General features: G+C 45.4%; 1 protein-coding gene and 1 long non-coding RNA gene across 7 annotated transcripts in view; one reads left to right on the top strand and one right to left on the bottom strand.

Moving 5' to 3' along the window:
- Positions 1 to 11,522: 11,522 nt before the first annotated feature.
- Gm17634 (predicted gene, 17634) lies at positions 11,523 to 17,253 on the bottom strand. 3 transcript variants are annotated; one of them, NR_151538.1, is made up of 2 exons: positions 16,011 to 17,253; positions 11,523 to 11,671 (listed from the first exon to the last, which is right to left on the bottom strand). It is a non-coding gene; the product is annotated as a predicted gene, 17634 (long non-coding RNA). The 3 variants fall into 3 exon arrangements; NR_151539.1 differs by having other exon boundaries at positions 16,303 to 17,253; NR_151540.1 differs by having other exon boundaries at positions 16,355 to 17,253.
- Positions 16,269 to 19,870, top strand: part of Rnf152 (ring finger protein 152) — an 80,075-nt gene continuing 76,473 nt past the window's right edge. Inside the window, exons 1-2 of one of the 4 annotated variants that reach the window (NM_178779.4) lie at positions 16,550 to 16,917; positions 18,097 to 18,219. The gene's annotated coding sequence lies outside the window, so the exon portion shown is untranslated. Of the gene's footprint in view, positions 16,410 to 16,549; positions 16,918 to 17,453; positions 17,537 to 18,096; positions 18,220 to 19,870 lie in introns of those variants that run through there. The other 3 variants (XM_006529699.4, XM_017321207.2, NM_001160368.1) reach the window with 3 other exon arrangements.

Below are 19,870 nucleotides of genomic sequence, written 5' to 3'. Positions count from 1 at the left end.
TCTTGGGTACTGCAGACTCCTGAATGTGGTGGAGGAGCTGAGAACGGAGTGGAGGTTCAAGGCTGGCCTCTAGCCTGGGGCTGAAGGGAAAAGGGCAGGAGGAGAGATCTCTCACTGGTTCATGAGGGGAGGAGAGCCCTTGTCTTCTTCTGGCAGGCAGCTGCTTGCCTTGAAGATAGAGACCATGGCTGAAAATGCAGAGAGGCTTTCTGGGGAAGATGAGATGCACGACTCTTTAGAGGAAGACCTGCTCCACTGCTCCAGCACAGCGGATCCCAATGAGAAGAGACAGTACATGGTTTTAAGGCATTTATTGTAGAAAGGCAGAGAGAGGAGAGAGTAGGGAAATAGAGGTTGGCCATGGCCAAGTGGAGAGAGGGGGAGCAAGAGGGCAAGAGAGAGAGGCAAGAGTAAGAGAGAAAGAGCAAGAGAGGGAGGAGGGGGCAAGCCTTTTATATTGGGCCAGGCCTACCTAGCTGTTGCCAGGTAACTGTGGGGGTGGAGTCCAGATGGAATGCCAGGGACTTGGGGCCTTGCCCTATGTAGCTGATGTCCACAGAATTATGGATCTGAGGCCTCAGTCAGGAGCATGGTGTCTGAGAACATGGTAAACAGACCTTCCACCCCTTGCAGAGTTATCTGTGGGGTCTCTGGGGTTTAAACCTTCCTCAACCAGAAAACAGACTGCCTTTCATGGTCCCACATGTTACTATAGCAGAATACCCAAGAGTTGGCCAAGAAAAGTGATTTATTCTGGCCAGAGAGTCCCAGATTGGCAATTGAAATCAGATAAAGATTTAACGTTGCTTCAGCTCATGGCTCCAAGTGCTCGCTCAGTTTAGAAAGATAATCACAGTCCTGTGAGAGTGGCAGGAATCCACAGGAGGATCTATAAAGGTTTAAAGACTGCTTCTTGACACTCCTACACTGGAGACCAGTTTTCAGCATGGGTTTTAGAGGGGACAGTCTAACATGGAACCATAGCTACCTGTGTGCATCCACCCACTATGCCACTGGTCAGTAAGAACGTTGAGTGCCTATCACATAAGAGCATCATGCTAAAACGGGGGGAAAAGTAGCAATGTAAAAGCTGCAAAGACACAGAGGATCAGTCCTCTCCAGGGACAAGCTCCCAAGTGGTCAGCCCTAAATATATATGAATATTAGCAACACTAAAGTGTTGTGTGTGTGCATGTGTGTGTGTGTGTGTGTGTGTGTGTGTGTGTGTGTGTGCATGCAAGTGTGTGCAAAAATAATAAAGGAAAGGTCATACATTTGAGAAGGGATGGGGACATGGGAGGAGTTGGAGAGGAGAGAGGGTTGGCAGAAATGTTACAAATATAGTATATATTTGTATAAAGTTCTCAAAAAATGTTAAGAAAGATGAACCAGAGGATGAACCAAGAAAACGACTATCTAGACAGTATAAACAAACAAAACTTCCTATTTTAGAGAGAAATAATTCCCCGATTCAGCTTTAATTGTCATATCTCTCTGCTTCTGCTCTAATATAGATAGCTACAGCACTTGCAGTGTTTCTGTCATTCTTGAAAGTCCTGAAGAGATGAAAAGACAGAATGCTACTTTCCTAACTTCTTTTAGGGTTAGAGTTGACAAGATAATTCATGGCTGTGAGACCAGCCCACAGCCAGAAAGACCCAATGTTGCTGTAATATTCTGTTGTTGCCAACTTTTACACAGCTTTTGGGCAAGATCCCACATATCATTTTGTATTGGGTCCTCCAAAAGGATAATATAAAGTGGTATTTTGTTATTTCTATATTATTGTTTCATTGCTTTGTAAAAGGCTTTAAGGCAGAACAAAAGAGTGTATATAACAAAACAGAGAAGTAACTTGTTGATTCAGTTTATTTACTTAAGAAAAGACCTTTTTCCCTAGCCCAGGCTGGTCTTAAACTCTTGATCCCTCTTGCCTTGCCTCCTGAGTGGATGAGACTGCAGGCTTGTTCTATCGTACCTGCACAAACTGATTTTCAGCGAGGCAAAGGAAATAGGAGATAGGAAAATTAAAATGGTCTGGAACTGAGCCTGCTGCACTAGAAGTACATCAGAATGCCCAATCTGCCATCCTGAAATTGTCCACAAGTGTGTGCTGAGGCTTTCTAGCAGCCCTGGTGAGAAGCCAGGATGCCCAGGTATACGGTGCCCATTATACCATGATCAGCAGGTGAAGGAGAGCTGTGTGTCCATGATGAGACACTCATAAATGGTAGCACACTAAACTGGTCTTTAGTGACACTGTGAGCAACACACATACTATGAATCCAGCAACTAGTGTCACAAGGCTGTTTTTATGCTGTAGAATTTCATACCTGTACATGTTTCTTTCTTTTTTAAAAAATTATATATTTTCTTTATTTACATTTCAAATGTTGTCCTCTTTCCTGGTTTCCCCTCCAAAAACCCCCTATCCCCTTCCCTTTCCCTCTGCTCACCAACCCACTCACTCCTGCTTCCTGGTCCTGGCATTTCCCTACACTGGGGACTTTGAGTCTTCACAGAACCAAGGGCTCCCATTGATGACCGACAAGGCTATCCTCTGCTATAAATGTTGTTGGAGCCATGGGTCCCTCCATGTGTACTCTTTGAATGATGGTTTAATCCCTGGGAATTCTGGGGGTACTGGTTGGTTTATATTGTTCCTCCCATGGGGCTGAAAACCCCTTCAGCTTCTTGGGTCCTTTCTCTATCTCCTCCATTGAGGACGCCATGCTCAGTCCAACCTACACATGTTTCTTAAGTCTGCCTCATCCTCTCCCCCTTCAATTCCTCCCCTACTCTTACTTTTCTCTTCCAGCTTCAAGTGTTCCAAAGCACTGATTCCATTTAGTGCGGCATGCATCTGCCTGAGTGTGGGAGCATTTACTGGACCATAGGTAGCATAGCCTGTCAGGGCCCTCTTGAACCCTACTCCCAGCCCCCAGCAGCTATCAGTTGCCAAAAGCTCCTTGGCTGGATGTGGAACTTTATGACCCTCCCTTGCCCATCCACGCTGGGATTTTGGGTGGCTTGAGCCTGTGCGTGCAGTCACTGTGAGTGCATGTGTGCAGTGGTACTGTCCTGGCATGAGCCATAGAGAGGAGATGTGATAAAGCTACTCCATTTAGAGCTGAGCACTCCAGAGTCTCTGCATGTTGGCCAGCTGTGGTCTCTGATTAATCAATGTTCATTTTTTTCTGACATGACAAAATAAAATATAATAAGATAAAGTATAAAACATCACATTGAAGCTTAGACTTCAACCAAACAAAATGAAAGAGTCCCAAGAGCAGGCCCAAGAATCAGAGCCCAATTATCCTCATAGTCAGGGATTCTATAAAAATATTAAGCTAAAAGCTATAATATATCTGCAAAGGACCTGGTGTAGACCCTGGAGGCCCTGTGCTTGCTGCTTCAGTCTGTGAGGTCATATGCACCTTGCTTAGCTGATTCAGGGGGACGTGTCCTCCTGGAGAGTGGCATGTTCTCCATATGCTCTGGCTCTTAAGTGCTTTCCACCTCCTCATGGGTTGGAGTTATCTTTGTAGCACCTTCTTTAAGGATGGATTTGCAGATAGCTTTTATTTAAATTTGGCTTTATCATGGATTATCTTATTTTCTCCATCTCTGGTGATTGAAAGCTTTGCTGGATATAATAGTCTAGGCTGGCATCTTCAATACTCATCTTTAAAAAGCTCTTATTAATCATTGTGTATACATAATAACAGATTTCATTGTGACTTATATATGCATACATAACTTGTCTACATTTGCCTCCATGTCCCTCCTCTGCATTTTGCCATACTTTTACCAGGTCTCTTCCTCTCTCCAAGTAGTCCCCATTCTCCTTTATGTTATATGTGATAATATGTATCTCGAGATTCCATGTATGAGGGAAAATGTGATGTTTTATTCCCATTACCCTATCTTTCCAAGCCTTCCTCCTTCCTTATAGCCTCCCTCCAAGTTTTGTGGAGTGTGTGTATGTGTGTGTGTGTACATGTCTGTGTATATGTTTATATATATAATAATTTTGATATATATATGTGTGTGTACATGTCTGTGTATATGTTTATATATATAATAATTTTGATATATATATATGTGTGTACATGTCTATATATACATATATGTATATATATGTATATATATGTGTATATATATATATGTATATATATATATATATAATTTGGGGTATATGTGTGTAGTGGGAGGTGCTGTGTGTATATGTGTATATGTGGGTAAGTGTTGAGGACAACGAACAAACTTGGGTTTTAGGTGACATTCACTTTGTTTTCTCAGTGAAGGTATTTAAATATGCCTAGAACTTACAGATTACATGCCACACAGTTCTGTCACTTTCTGCCTCTGCAGAACTGGGAATATGAGCATGTAGTGCCATCCCCATTCTCTCTCTCTCTCTCTCTCTCTCTCTCTCTCTCTCTCTCTCTCTCTCTCTTTTAGCAGCGGATACAACTCAGCTCAGGCACCCATGCTTGTATAGCAAGCACTTTCTTGACTGAAATATCTTTTCAGACCTTATACATATTTATATTTAAATCTAGATTCTCTATATGAGAGAAAACGTGATATTTGTCTTTCTGCATCTGGCTTAACTTGTTTCACACAGTGATCCCTAATTCCACACATTTTCCTGCAAATGACACAATTTTATCTGTGCAGACAGATGAATGAAAAATCCCATCACATACACACACCACATCATCTTTATCTGTTGCAAGATCTAGCCTGGTTGCATCCCTTTTCTTTGAGAACTGCCAGCAATAAACATGGAGGTGGAGGTCTCTCTGTGGTCATGTGACTTACATTCCTTCAGGTATATACTCAGCAGTCAAATAACTAGATCATATGGCACTTTGGTTTATTTTGTGAGGAGCCTTCATATTGTGGCCCCCTAATTTACACTCCTCCTCAGAGTTTCAGGACTTACCTGAAGGTCTTTGATTTTTTTTAAATGGACTTTTCTGTAGTGTGAAAGCTTGGGCTCTAGCTTCACCCACTTACATATGGATATCCAGGTTTCCCATCCCTGTTGAAGGAAGAGGCTCTCCCCACCCAATGTATGTTTTTGATACTTTGTTGAAAATTAGGTGGCTACAGGTATGAAGATTTATTTCTGAGGCCTTGGTTCTGTTCCACTGGTCTACCTGCTGGTTTTTGTTGGGTTGGTTTTTATTTTTTTATATTCCTTAAATCACTGGCAATGAACAATTTGGAAAAGCTGCTTAGCCTAGCCTTGCAGAGCTATGAGAGGAGCTCTTCACCTATGTGCTGAATACATGTGAGATGAGTGGATCAGAGAGCAAGCACTTAGGAGAAGAACACAAGCTGGCCTTGGAGTCAGCTCTGGTGGGCTAACTAACTTCAGAGAGAAACTTTAGAGTATTTGGAAGACTTGATGGCTTACTTACTTTGGGAAATTCTTTAAAAAGCTGTTATTGCTGAGACTGGAAAGATGATTCAGAGGTAAAGAATGTAGACTGGAATTCAGTTCCTAGCACTCACACCAGGCATCTGTCAACCATTTGTGACTCCAGCGCTAGAGGATCCCACAGCCACTTCTGACCCCCACAGGCACCCACATATGTGTGGCAGACATACAAGCATGCACAGAAATTTACAGAAAAAAAAGTAATAGAGAAAGTAATTCAATTGCCAAAGAACACTGTCAACAGAGTCAAAAGGAACTTCATAGAATGGGAGGAAATCCGTAGAAATTACTATCTGCTGAGAGACGAAGCACAAGAGTATAGGAAGAAGAACTAAAAGCAAAAGCCAGTGAACAACACACCAGAAGGGAGAAATGGTTTCAAACAGCCAGTTTTTTAGAGAACAAACACAAATGGACAAAGAGCAGCTCTACATTGCCAGACTTCATGAAAAAGAGAGGCCAAGGGAACTTATAGAGGAAAGCATTTACTTAGGGCTTACATTTTTAGCAAGCGAACTCATGACCATCATGGTGGGGAGGATGACAGCAGGCAGGCATCGAGCTGGAGCAATAGCCTAGAGCTTACATCTCATTCTATAAACACAAGGCAGAGTGAAATAGAAGGGGAAGGGAGGGAGAGAGAGCTTGCTAACTGGGAATGACATGGACTTCAGTAGGGCACACCTCCTCCTGGTCATCCCTAAAGAGTTCCATTAACTGTGGTTGTCCCTAAAGAGTTCCATTAACTGTGGTTGTCCCTAAAGAGTTCCATTAACTGAGGAATAAGTTTTCAAACATATGAGCCTATGGGGCCATTATCATTCAAACCACCACACATGGGCTATACCCAAATGTCCCTCAGTGACAAGTGGACAGTAAAGAGTAGTCTATTACTGTTCTACTTCTTGACCTGAAAGTGGAAGGAAATTCTGGCCTATGTTTCAAGGTGGATGACTCTGGATATCACTAGATCCAATGAAATGAGCCAGATACAAAAGGATGAGAATATATGACTCTGCTTGCATGATATGCTTAGCAGAAGTTAAATTCCCAGAGTCACACAGTAGAGTGAGGGTCACGAAGGTCTGGGGAAGCAGAACAGGGACTTACTGTTTAATAGGCCCAGAGTTACAGTACAGAGTAACCAATTGCTTCTGAAGTTTGGTAGTGGTAATAGGCAAACAACTTTACGGATGTAATTAATACAGGTTCAATGTGCATTTTACCCCATTTTAAAGAAAACAACAAAAAATGTATTTGTTGGGTGTTGAAATTCTGCAGGTCAGTAAAGTTGAAGCTACTGGCTTTTCATAACCTATCTAAAAATGCCTCTTATGTTAGAGAAATCAAAGTGTACTTGTAGAATTAGCATCTGGAGATAACTTTACCTGTAAGGAGCTAAAGCAACACAGAAGTGCTTCAACAATAAAGGAATGATTTTCTAGTGAGGAAGAGGAGCAAGGGCACTGTTGGGTTGCTCAGCTTGGGCAAATGAATGCCATCAGCTCTGGTTCACCCCCCCCCCACTCCCCACCTGTCACAAGGTGGTGGTGGTTACCATTCCAATGTCACATGGGGACTGTGTAACATCTAGCAACAGGAGAGGAGTTACCACTTTGTAGATGCCGTTTTTAAGGGTGAAGAACCCTTCCATCTGACTTAATTCCCACTGCACACACCGGATTACAATTTCATTCTCATACTAACCAGTGACAAGAGAAATGGTTCCATTCACCACTGCTAGATTGGTTAGGAGGCTCCACAGTGATCGCTGTGCAGCAGAAGAAGAAAACTGATGGCCAGTGGGCACCTGCTGAGCCCTTCGTCTGATTAGTATCCTTGGAAATTCCCATAAATACCTCTGAGCCTCAATTTCTACCTCTGTGAAGTGAGGGTAGCAGTGTCTCACAGCTGGGTGACTGGGTGGAATAAGACAATGTTACAAAACACCCAGTACAGCCATTTATTTATACTATTGCACTGAGCATTATCTCATTGCTGACACAAACAGTGAAAGTTTCACCCTTCTCCTGAATGGGTAAATGCATCATTTCTTCATTGCTGCCATTAGCGTGCCCATGTAGGTAAGCACAGGAAATTAATAGTCCAGACATAATTAATCAACGTGGGCTATGGGATCCAATTTTCTTCTTGTACAAGAGTTCTAGGTAGATGAGTCTGCCAGGGCTGCCTTAATCAGTGCTGCAGCCTGAGTGGCTTATATAACAAATATGTCTCGTATTTCTGGAGATAGAAGCCTGGATCAAGGGTTCTGCAGTGTTGAGTCCTGGGGCTGTGAAACAAGGTTGTGTTTCAGGTTTCTCTCATTGGCTTGCGGAGGTCTGTACACTCCCAATGTCTCCACAGTATGTTTTCTCCTTAATTATTTGTGTCCAGTATTCCTTGTCTCATGTGAATATCATTCAGTCTGATTCAGGACTCATCCCATGATTTCATTCGATTTAGTCTATGTCTCTAAGTATGCCCATATCCACATAGTTTTGAGATACACTAACCAACACAAAAGGCAGAGTAAGGATTCCTTGTTGGGAATTGAATACTGTTGGCAGGTAGGATGTCTCAGTGGGTAACTAAGCCTAGTGACTCGAGTTCAATCCTGAGTCCCACATGTCCGGAGAAAATCAACTGCTCTAAGTTGTCCTTTGGCTTCCACACATATGTTGTCATGTACGCATGATCCATACTTCAATAAATAAATGTAATAAAAGAGGAGTAGGAAAAGAATTGGTACTGGGACCCCTGCATATCCCTATGAAGCCCAGAGTGAGGATTCTCATGTTAGTCACAACTCTGTCCATACCCGTACTCTTTCCCTTCTCTAGCCTTTCATTGTAAATGGATTTGGAAGTAACTCAAAATCCTACTCTGGCTGACCTGCTGTAACTGAGTTGTAACAGATTTGAGAAGAAGCTTTTCAGAGACAGTCCTCTGCCTAGGGCTGTAGGCAGTGTAACCCTGGAAGGGCAAATAGAAATCTCCCATGGGGGCATTTTCTGTACACATAAGTTTAGTCTGCATGCCGATCAATGGCACTGTATTCTGCATGAAGCCATGGAGTGTGTGTAGGTGATGAGATGAGTAATGTAGTTCCAGTCTTTAGGGGTCTTCCCATGCTGTAGAGGTACAAGCTTCTAGCTACAGTGTGAAGCACCACACAGTAAGGACAGACGAAAGAAAAAGAGCATTACAAGGCAGACAAAATTAATCTGGTTAGAAAAACTCAAGACAGGCAGACCTGGAAATGTTCTTGAAAATCTTGCAACTATCTTATCTTTGTTGGGTCTTGCTCAGCTCTCAATAGAAGTTAGGAAGCTGCATAATGACAGGGAGAAAGAAACACTAAGAGGCCAGGTGGTGGTGGTGGTCCTTGCTTTTAATCCCAGCACTTGGTAAAGAGAGGCATGCCGAGCCAGCCTAGGGTACAGAGTGAATTCCAAGATAGCCAGTGCTACACAGAGAAACCCTGTCTCAATAAATCCAAGAAACACCGAGAGCATGGATAAGGGACAGTCAATTCATGAGAAATCTTGGAGCCCTTTGGTAGAAGGAGCCACAGTGTGGTCACCTGTCACCCTTCATCTAAAGAGGGATGGCTTCTAGGAGACTGAGATGCACATCAGCCCAACCAAGGAGCACTGCTTGCACTCAGTGTGATTGCTAAGGGACCTGTTCCGTATTTGCTAAGTTGGGGCAACTGCATGTTCACTGTGCACTATCACAATGCATTAATGAGGTTGTCTGCATCCTTGAACATCAGATGCCTCATCTGTAAAGCAGGGATGCTCGTTTGCCTCTTGGGTTCTGGCAAATACAGAGATGCGGCAGGTAATGGTGAGCAACACAATCTGCTTCCAAATCCAATACATGTTCACCAGAAGAAGAGGAGTCCTTGGGGTTCACTGAGGTGGGATGCCTCACTGGGGTTGCTCTCTTGTCTCCTTGTGCTTACAAAATTACTCATCTTCTTAGAAACAATAAATTAAAGGCAGACTTGGTAGTACATGCCTACGATTTCAGCACTTGAGAGATGGAAGGAATGTTTTCCTCTTTTGATTTCGAAGCTAGCCTGGGTACTGTTGGGTTTAAATGAGAACGGCTCCCATAGGTTCATATGCTTGAATGTCTGGTTGCCAGTTAGTGAATTGTTTGGATGGATTAGGCGGTATGGCCTTGTTGGAGGAACTGTGACACAAAGTGTGGGCTTCAAGGTTTCAAAAGCTCATGACAGGCCCAGTCTTATTCTCCCTCTCCTTCCTGCTTGTAAACAAAATGTAAGCTCTTAGCCACTGCTACAGCACCACGCCTTCCTGTCACCTTGCTTTCCTCCATGATAGTCATGGACTCAGCCTCTGCAAATGTAAGCAAGCCTCCAATTAAATGTGGTTTTTTTTTGTTTTTGTTTTTGTTTGTGTGTATGTGTGATAAAATGCCTGGGTCATGATGCCTTTTCACAATAGGACAGGACAAAAGACACTGTGCTACATGAGACCCTGACTCAGAAAACCAAACCAAACCAAACCAAGTCAATAAGCAAAACCAGATGTGAACACACCAAATGGTGTTGAAGATTCCTAGAGACAAAAGGGAAAGGGCTGAGACCCAGTGTTTATAAGTTAATTGTTATTAACTAATATTAGTTATTCACTAGTTATATAACTTAGATAGCTAAGACCAAGTTATTAGTCTTAACTCTGTCTCCTCTTTCAACACTCTCCACCTGCTGAGAAGGGAAGACATTAATAGCAGAGGAAATACATTAAGTGAGAAAGTGTGGAAGGAGTCCTGTAGGCATCACCCAGAGGTGACCTGCCTGACCTCTGGACCTTGATCATGGGTACCATTTTTCCTCCTCACCACTAGAGGGCACTCTGACTAGTGCAGCTAGACCTGGTGCAGACATTTTGATTCCCTTGGGTTTGATTGAGGTAAAGCTAAGGACAGAGAAGGTAATAAGAAGGAGTTGGCTAAAGCCAGCTCTGGACCTGGAGCAGGCACAGGATGCCAGGTCTATTTAGGCAAGGTGCAGGCTATAGATGACAGGGCCCTGCAGGGAATTTAGTTAGCTTTTGGGACTAACCAAGTTACTAGATTGAAATTGGGGTTTTGAAAAATGGAGTGGAACTGTAACCAGCTTGGAGTGAAGACATCCCAAAGGGACACTCTGTATCCCAATCTGACTATCAGACTACAGAACCAGCAGGCACCAAAGACATGAAAACCCTCCCAAGAATCTCATGCTGGGAGAAGGAAAAGGCGCCAGCCAGAGGTGGAGCTCCTCTCCTGGAAAGAGATTTCACACAACTGTAACAACTTGTCTGACTGCACTAGGGGATGAAACTGAAACCCTGGCAAAAGTGGGTCAGTGGTGGGTGGGACCACATTTTGATCAGGACTGCTTAGATGCCCATATCCTTGGTCTTCTAGTTAAGCTTTGCTCTCACTCGGGACCAGGAAGCTGTATCTGGCATGCACCTAGGTATTTCTGGATCTCTTTGTCTTTCTTCCCAATGGAACCACATTGAATAAATCTCCTTTTCCTGCCCTCCTCTTTTAATCTGGCTCTTTTAATTGGCTTATGAGGACAGGTGGCAGGGAACCTGACTTGGGGCGCAGGCTATGATCTCCAAGTTCAATAACAGATCCTCTTGGTTCTTTCATAAGTAGGATTGGTGGACAAATGAAGGCGAGAGATTGTGAACACCAGCAACCTGGCTGACGATGGGAAGGACAGATTAGGAAAGCAGTAGTTGCCACGTGGGTGAGCAGAAGTGGGGGCATCTGCAGAGAAGGAAGCTCTGACAGATTATGGGACTGAGAGACAATGGGATGAGAGAGAAGCTATACATTCCATATGAACATAGTAGGGAAACAGCTGATTCCTGCTACTGAAGGGGCTATCGAGAGTACTTAGACATCCAGACAGGAAGCCATAATGACCATACAGATTGTTTATAGTCAGACTGTGTTTTGTGTAAATCAAAGATGTTTAATTCAACCCATAACTGCCTTTGGTAAGCAATCCTAGATGTAGTTTCCATGAAAATGTTTTGAAGTACTCAAAATACTTTGCTATTTTTCTTCTTCTTTTCTTTCTTTCTCTTCTCTTCTCTTCTCTTCTCTTCTCTTCTCTTCTCTTCTCTTCTTTTCTTTTCTTTTCTTTTTGAGATGAGATAACATTGTCCTTAGATAGCTCTGGGTCTACAGAGATAAGAAAATAAGTCAAAGATAGAATCTTTCATTCAGAACTTTTTGCCAGAATAGTAGGTCTGTTAGAACTGGCTTTTAATAGTGGCCCAAATAACCAGTTTTGAAATGAACATTCCATTTAACATTCATTATGAATAAATAATCTTAGATACTTTCTAGAGCACGTATTCTCTATGGTAACCAGTGATACATTAGAAAGATGTGAACGGTAGACTGATTGGGAAGGAGGCTAACATGCTGTGGATGCCTCTTTGCCTTTGTGCTGACAGTGAAAGCTGTCCAGATGTAGCTTTCCACATTGATGTTTTTAAACAACTTGGTTGTAGTTTAACTGACAGTTTCTAAAACACACTTGTTTAAAGTGCAGAATGCTTTCTTGTTTATTAAATTGATTGGGCTGGCTGATGAGATGGCTCAGTGGGTAAAGGTGAGCCATCACTCAGGAGACAATACTGGCAGGAAGGAAACCAATATTCTTCAAGGGCTGACATCTGAGAAGATGGGACTATGCTACCTCAGAGTCACACCTTGGACACTCAGAGGTACAAAGAACTTTTATAGAAGGAAAGGATGAGTGTAGGACCAAGATCAGGAAGGCAGCATGCTATGCAATTTTGTCATACAGGGGAAGGTCCTGTCATCTAGAACCTGTGGCTTCCTTTTTCTCTTTCATGGTTGACCTTGACCTCTTGGAGCTAGTTAAAACCATATTACTTCTCTCTTATCTAAAGAGTAGAGCAGGTTTGGTGTGTAGCTTAGCGGCATACTGCCTGCACGGCATGCATGGCGCTCTGGGTGTAATCCCCGATGTACAAAACATCAGAGCAACATTCGTGTTTCACACCAATTAACGGATGAGGAGGATGTCACACATCCCAATGTTTTCTAAAGTTCACACTTGCTCTGGGGAGAGATGATTTGGCAGTTGACATCTTACTCTCTTTTTAGGATTGAGGATGCCAGGCAAAAGCAGAGGAAGAAAGACCTTACTTTGACAAGGGCAGCTTGCAAAGCCCCAGTCAGTTCTCCCTCAGCATTGGGTTGCATTTGGGCATGCAGGTATTTGGGCGTGCAAGCGTGAGAGCACAGGACAGGGCTGGTCTAGTTCCTCATCCTCCTTCCTCTTTCTTCTTCCTTGACTCCTTCCTATCCCTGTCCCTCCTTGTTGGATAAGTTGCTGATGGTACAAGTTGAGAGATGATCCTTGCCCTCAAAGACCAGGAAGGAGATCACAAAGTGATCTATGTTCTACATCTGCATCACATTCTTCTATGCAGGTGTCATCCTGATAGAAGCTTTGCCTGGCCATCTAATTGATCTTAGCTCCACCCTAGGTTCCCAGAGATGTCGTGCTCTGCTCAATAAACACTTGTGGAGCATCTCTACTCCACGCTACAGGTACAAAGCTAAGAATTTAGTTCTGCCCTTTACCAAACTTAGGCGATGCAGCATCCTTCAGTGTTGTAGGGCTGACTGGCCTGATCCATTGCCAAGTGCACACCTTCTCTCTCCTCCTGCTGATACTCAGAATGGTTCTTCCACTTTCCCTTGGCATTGTATGGTTCATCATGGTATTGAAATCTTAGTTCCAAAAGCTCCCTGTGAGTGAGACTTCTCTGGCCTAAGGTTTCCCTCAACATACACACCACACACACACACACACACACACACACACACACACACACACACACCCTTCATCGTCCTTTCCCCTCTCATTTCTTTCATGGTCTCACATGTAATTCCTTTTATTATGAAAAGAAATTTTAACTGGAAAGTGAGTTCTGTAACTGCAGGAACTTAGACGAGTGGTTTCCCACCCCACCCTGCATCCTAACCCTCTTGAAACACGGTCCATATTTAATGACTATTGGCTTTTTGAAGGCATCAATATTTGGACCATGTGCACATATATGTGCTGAGGCCAAAGGTTAACCTCAAGTGTTGTTCCTCAGGTGCCATCCAAGCTGATTTATAAAACTGTGTCTCTTCATTGGCTGAGTGAAGGAGCTCACTGATTCAGATAGCCTGGGTCCCCAGCTAACCCCAGAGACCTGCCTGCCTCCATCTCCATAGTGCTACAATTACATAGGATCCGAAGGGCACACAGCCACACTGGCCTTTTCTTGTGCATTTTGGGCAATGAAACACAGGTCCTTATATCTGCACAGGGAGCATTTCACCAACCAAGAAGCTCCCTAGATCCAGCATTGGTATCTTTATCTTGTCTGCAGGTCTGTGCACCTGTCTTTAACCTGGCTCTTCCAGACCTCAGGTGCTCACTTGCTTCTCTTTCACACACATGCACAGTGGGTTGTAAGAACAACAGCAGCTTCTCTGGCAGGACTTTGCCAGCTTGTACTTCGAAACTCAGACTGGTCCTAGCTGCTCTGCTCCTGGGTGCCCCACAGATGAATTTGTTACAACACGTTCTGCCGGTTCTTGCCCTGACTTAGACCGTAGCTACCTGTCCAGATTCTGACCTCCAGTGTGTCTTAGGAACTGCCCCATTGCAGCCTGCCCCAGTTAATTAACCTTCTCTGTGTGACAGCTTTACAAGACTGGACAGAAGGCAGAACACCCATGATGCTCTGTGAATTAAAATCCCAGCCAGTGGAAATGAATAGAGTTGGAGGTGTTAACCTTCTACATGCTGAATTCTTGCATTTCTCACTTCAAAGAATTGTCTAGAAAGCAACTGGGGGGGGGCAGTTTGAAACATTTTAGAATAATTACTGAATCCTGAAATTGCTTTCCTAAAAGCAATCTTGAGAGGCACTCATGCATAATAATATTTCTGGGCTAAGCTCTGCTGGTAAAATGTTGGGGTGTTATGAATCACCTTCTTTATTTCAAGTCCCTGACCAACATCTGAGTTGTTAATACCTTGCCTAGTTTCTCATTATTATTTTTTTCCAGAGTCCACAACATGGCTCAGTGAATAAGATGCCTGTCCTAGATTGCCTGATCCTAGATTGATGATCTGAGTGCAGTCTCATGGGGAAGGGGAGAACGGAGTCTTGAAAGTGCAACCTGTCCTCCATACCTATACTGTCACCGGTGTGCACCCCTCTCCCTAAATAAAATATAACTAAAAACTAGGAATTCCAGTTCTTAGGAAAATGAGGCAGGAGGAGTACCAGAATGGTCTGTGCTGCCTGATAAATTCCAGCTTAGCCTAGGCTACATGTATGAGACTCTGCCTCCAAAAGGCCTTTTTAATTTTTTTATTAAAAAAAATTATTTTTTTGAGACAGGGTTTTTCTATGTAGCCCTGATTGTCTAGAACTTGCTCTGTAGATCAAGCTGGCCTCGAACTTACAGAGATCCTTCTGCCTCTGCAGGAGGTCTGTACAACCTCCACTGGGCTAATCCCACCCCCACATTGATGGTGAAGTTAAAGATATTCTTGCAAAGTAACCTTAGGTTCCTAAGACATGCATGCAGAGCCTCTGTGGGTGCTGTAGAGGTGATAAGGGAACAATGGAGCAAGAGTCTGCCTGGTGACTGGAGGAAGCAGAGCTCCTACTGGGATCCAGAGACTGCAAGCTTTGTGGGTCTCCCGGATGCAGGTCCCCCCCCCGCCCCCCCCCCCGCGCCCCCGCCTCCCGATGTGTTAATAGCCTGATTGGAACACCAATTCACAAGTTGTACACGTGGGACAAAGCAAGTAGGACCAGCTGCCAACACGGATTCATTAGCTCATACAGAGCCATCATGGGTCTCAGGACTTCTGGAACAACAGCAGTTCTCAACCTGTGGGTCACAACCCCTTCAGGGGTCACAAAAGACCATTGGAAAACACAGATAGTTGCATTCTGATTTGTAACAGTAGCTAATGTTGCTATATGAAGTTAGCAACAAAAACAATTTTATGGCTGGGGGGGTCACCATAACATGAGCAACTGTGTTAAAGGGTCACGGTATTAGGAAGGTTGAGAACCACTGCTGTGTAAGAAGGAACATAGGACCCATGAAGGGAGCCCAGTACCTGAAGTCTAGAAGAAGCCATTTGCTCTGTGCATTAACAGAGCTCCTTTAGCTGAACCACAGAGATGAGGAGACATAACTCAGGTCAGTTTTCAGTTTCTTAATAGAATGGATCCCAAAAGGCCCCAGAACTCAGGCATGGTGCCCCAGACCAGCAGGGGACACCTATCTCCCCTTTTCTCCACTATATGTTAAGTGAAAAAGCAGGAAGAGACCTTATCTTTAGATTCTCCTGGGGTTACATGACATTAAAAGCATATCCCAAAGGTAAGGGCTTTGTTTCTGTTTAGGAGTACAGAGGATAAATCCAGATTCATGCACCCTAGGCAAGCAAGCACTTTACCTCTGAGCCTGAAGTTGGGTTTTAAGGTGGGCAATAGGGTAAACTTAGTAGACCCTCTAGGCTCCTTCCTGTTCACCTCTCCTGTGAGCTTCCTTTACACAGGAGGTTGAGGTGTGAGGTGTCCCTGTGGGGCTCTTTGGGAGCATATCCCGTTCCATGCTGACAGGTTCCTGCCCTTGTTGGGTTAGTGAACTTTCAGGGGCAGCCAAAAAGAACCCAGGGGAAAGGCAATAGCCTAGACTCCTCCCTCTCCCCTGTGGTCTTGAGTCCAGAGCCGCAGCTGGGTCACCACCTTGGCCAGTCCCAGTCGTTCTAGCCTGTGGTGCTCGGCCTCTAGGTCACACCTGATACCGTTCAGGTCCTCCTTCCGTGCTCGGTCCAGGTGCTCGCTGGTCTACGGTGGGTAGAGGGCGCGTCCCTGCTTCCCCACCCACACCAAGAGGTTGGCCACTGGGGACCGACCGACAGACAGACAGTCGGACGTGCCGGCCAAGCTGCCGGGTGGAGTGCGGGAGGGGGTGGAGCCGCCGGGGAGGGGCGGTCCGCGGAGCAGAGCTCACTCAGCCTCCCGCTCCCTTCAGTGCTTGGGTCTCTGGGGGTGACACCAAAAGCTTCCGCTCAGTGTCCGGTGCCTGGCGGCGGGTGTCCGATCGTGGAGGCGGAGGACAGCCGGGCAGGTGGAGGGCGCCGCCTGAAGCCAAAGGAGAGACGAGCAGGGCTGGGCTGCGGGAGGCGCTGCCGCCACTCTGCCCGCGCTGCCCCGCAACCTGCGGCGGGAGGAGCAGGCAGCAGCCGGCCCTCAGCGCTCGTCTAGCAGAGCGCAGCGGGCAGTGCGGACCCCCGGGATGCTTCCGACGTTGCTGCAGCCGCCGGCGGCGTAACAGAGCCGAGCCTGCTGCTGAGAGAGGTCAGTGAGTTTCGGTTTGTTTTCCTGTTCAGTGTGCTCCCAGGTCCCGGGTGCAGAGGGGACTCGCGTGGAAGGCTGTGCCTAGGAGAAAGCGGGAAAGGGCAACGGTAGCCTGAGATATAACTGGAGGTTCTTCCTGGACTATGATTGGGGTGGTTTGTTTGGTTAAAGGAGTGCGGAGCTGGAGAGGCGTCTCTCGAGGAGGTGGTCCCGGGAGTTGGGTTTTCCTCGGGCTTTGCTTTGAGTTGGGAGCGCGATGGGGTCATGGCAGCTGACTCTGGTTCCTCGGAGTCCTGGGATGCCCCCTGGAGCTCTGGTCCCGGGAGCTCGCCTCATGCACGCGCCGCACGCGCCCTTGAGGTGCGCGCACATCCCTGCCGTGCCCCCCCCCCCCCCCCAGCATTCTCAAGCCCTGGGTCGTCCCCTCCAGTCCTGTCCTGCCTTCCTACTCCCGATTCCTAGCTAGAAGTTGCCCCCAAGCCATTATTGGAAAAGGGGGCCGAATGGAGGGCCAGATTCTGGGGGTCTTTTGTGCGGACCCACGGGCCTGGGGCGCTTGCTTCTGGAAGGACAGCAGCAGGACAAAGCCGGCAGGACTTGTGGGGAGCTTCTCCACAGTGTTGGTTTGGGATCCCGCCTACCGTGGGGGTGTGGTGGGGGAGTGCTGCATAGATTTGGAAACAGTAGGGTAATTGACAAAACAGAGACAGTGACTTGAGGTGGTGGCCAGGCAACGAAAGGATACTCTCAGATGCATCCCTGATTGTGTGTGTGTGTGTGTGTGTGTGTGTGTGTGTGTGTTTGTCTGGGCAGGCGACTACATGCCCCGCATTGCTAGCTGTGTGGGCTTAACTCGTGTATTTTGCTAGCATTTTGCCTTAAAAAGATGATGGTATTCTCCATCCTGACTCCTATATTTCTGAGGCATTACGGTTGATGGTAGCCGCTTTACCGCGGGATAACTTGGGGGCGCGGCAGGGGGGGCGTAGACTGCAGAGGAGCCAGGAGGTGATTATTTATCCAGGAGAGCCTTAATGACCCTTCCCTGTTTTACCAGTCTTCTACCCCCCATTCTCATCCTCTCGGGACGCCTACTCGTGTTCCAGTGGTCTCGGAGGGTGCTTGGATTTCTGTCTGTGCTGGGAGTATCTAACTATTACTGCATGTATTTCACTGCAGGCTGAACAAAGCTGGGTCTCAATCGCGCTTCCTGCTTGTCAGCCTCTTGTCTCCCAAACGCTTACTGTTTCCACTTGATGTCAACACGCAGAAGGGGGTGAAAGGGACGCGTGACAGATTCAGGTAACCCCAATGATCTGGGTAACTGCCTGGGTGTCTCTGGGTCATTTGGGCCCACAGCGCTGACACAGGGCTGCCTGGGTGTTTCTGCTTTCACAGCATTTGTATTTGTGAGGGAGTAGGGGCCACCCAAGCAAGCAAAAAAAGTCTGTCCTACCTTTGGGACTTCACTCGAATGTCTTGTTCCACCAACATTGCAAATGACTTCATCCTTTCCTTTTGGAGAGGTCACTGGGAGCCACTTATATTGGACCTGTATTAGTTCCACTGGATGGTGTGAATTTTGATGCTGTCAGTACACAGACAGTTGTACATAAATATGGGTTTGGATAAGACAGTGTTTTGTGTAAAGTGGAGATGTCTTCTAATTAAAGATATTGTGGGAAAGTTAATAATCATAAAGCTCATAAGATATTTGACCAGTGCTCAGTTCGGGCATTGGTCACATGCAGTGGCCTTCTGAGGAAGAAGGACTGTTTCTCTCCCATCTTTTCATTGCCAAAGTATCAGGGCAGGCTGATGCTAAATTACTGGCAGGTAGCAGAGAGGGCTGCTGGGTAGGAGCAGAACGAACATAGAAGAGACAGAGCTTTAGTTATGTTTCCCTTTATATAGACACAAATCATTATCCTCTCTTTCTCCATTTTTTTCCTTTAGATTTTGGTTCTTTCCCTAAAACTCTGGCCTATCATGATAGAATTCATTGAAAACTCACCTTCAGATGTACCAGGACACACATTTCAGCACTGGCATGCCTTCCTAGAATCCAGAGCTTTTAGCATCCCATGGGCTGGAGCATGGGCTAGATCCAGGCTTTCCTTATAGGGAGGTCAGATTGTTGAGGACCATTGGCTCCTGAGACCTCTTTTGCAGTATAACAGCATCAAGGACCAGAGTGGATGCTCTTTACAGTTTTTCTCGAAAATCCCTCTAAAACTAATTAAAGAGCTTAAGATGTTTGTCATTCTGTTCTAGGATAGTTTTGCTTCTAAAGGTGGCTTTAAAACCAGGAGTGACACCAACGTTGACCCTTCTACTGAAAGCTTGGAAAACCATTAGAAGTGGGGCAGTCATTTTGTTCTAGCTAAAACAAAGGCTACTGCTTTGCAGAGACAAGATTACCAACATGGTGTTAGGATGAAGGTATGTTGACAGGTGATTTTTCTGTCAGCAGTAATTCTGGGTGTGTCCTGGATTACAGCAAGAAGAAAAACCACGTGATGGAATAATAGGGAATGTAATAATGCAATAGAATCAAGGGTGTGGCTTTTTAATAGGAAAAAAAAAAACCCTCACACACAATTTTCCACATAGAAAAATAGCTGCCTGCACATGTAATTGCATGTCCAAGAACAAAGATAGCTATAGTGTAGTATTAGATTTTATTGTAATTTTTCATCATGTGCTGTGATAACTCATAATGAAATGTTGATTTACATCAGCTCCCTGGGGTCATCTTCTTTACATCATCTTCTTCCTGGGGTCTCGGGAGGTGGGCTTAGCTCTAGGCTGGCATAGCTGACCTTTGAGTCCAGTGTTTACTTGTTCACCCTGCAGACGCTTTTGTGTACTTAACAGAAATACGGATTCTGTGCAAGGTGCCAAGGGGTAAGTGATGGATAGAGACAACGGTCATGAATCACCCTCAAAGAGA

This window comes from Mus musculus, chromosome 1, assembly GCF_000001635.26.
Source record: "Mus musculus strain C57BL/6J chromosome 1, GRCm38.p6 C57BL/6J".
Classification (NCBI taxonomy): Eukaryota; Metazoa; Chordata; class Mammalia; order Rodentia; family Muridae; genus Mus; species Mus musculus.
This window is presented reverse-complemented; position numbering and strand designations above follow the sequence as displayed.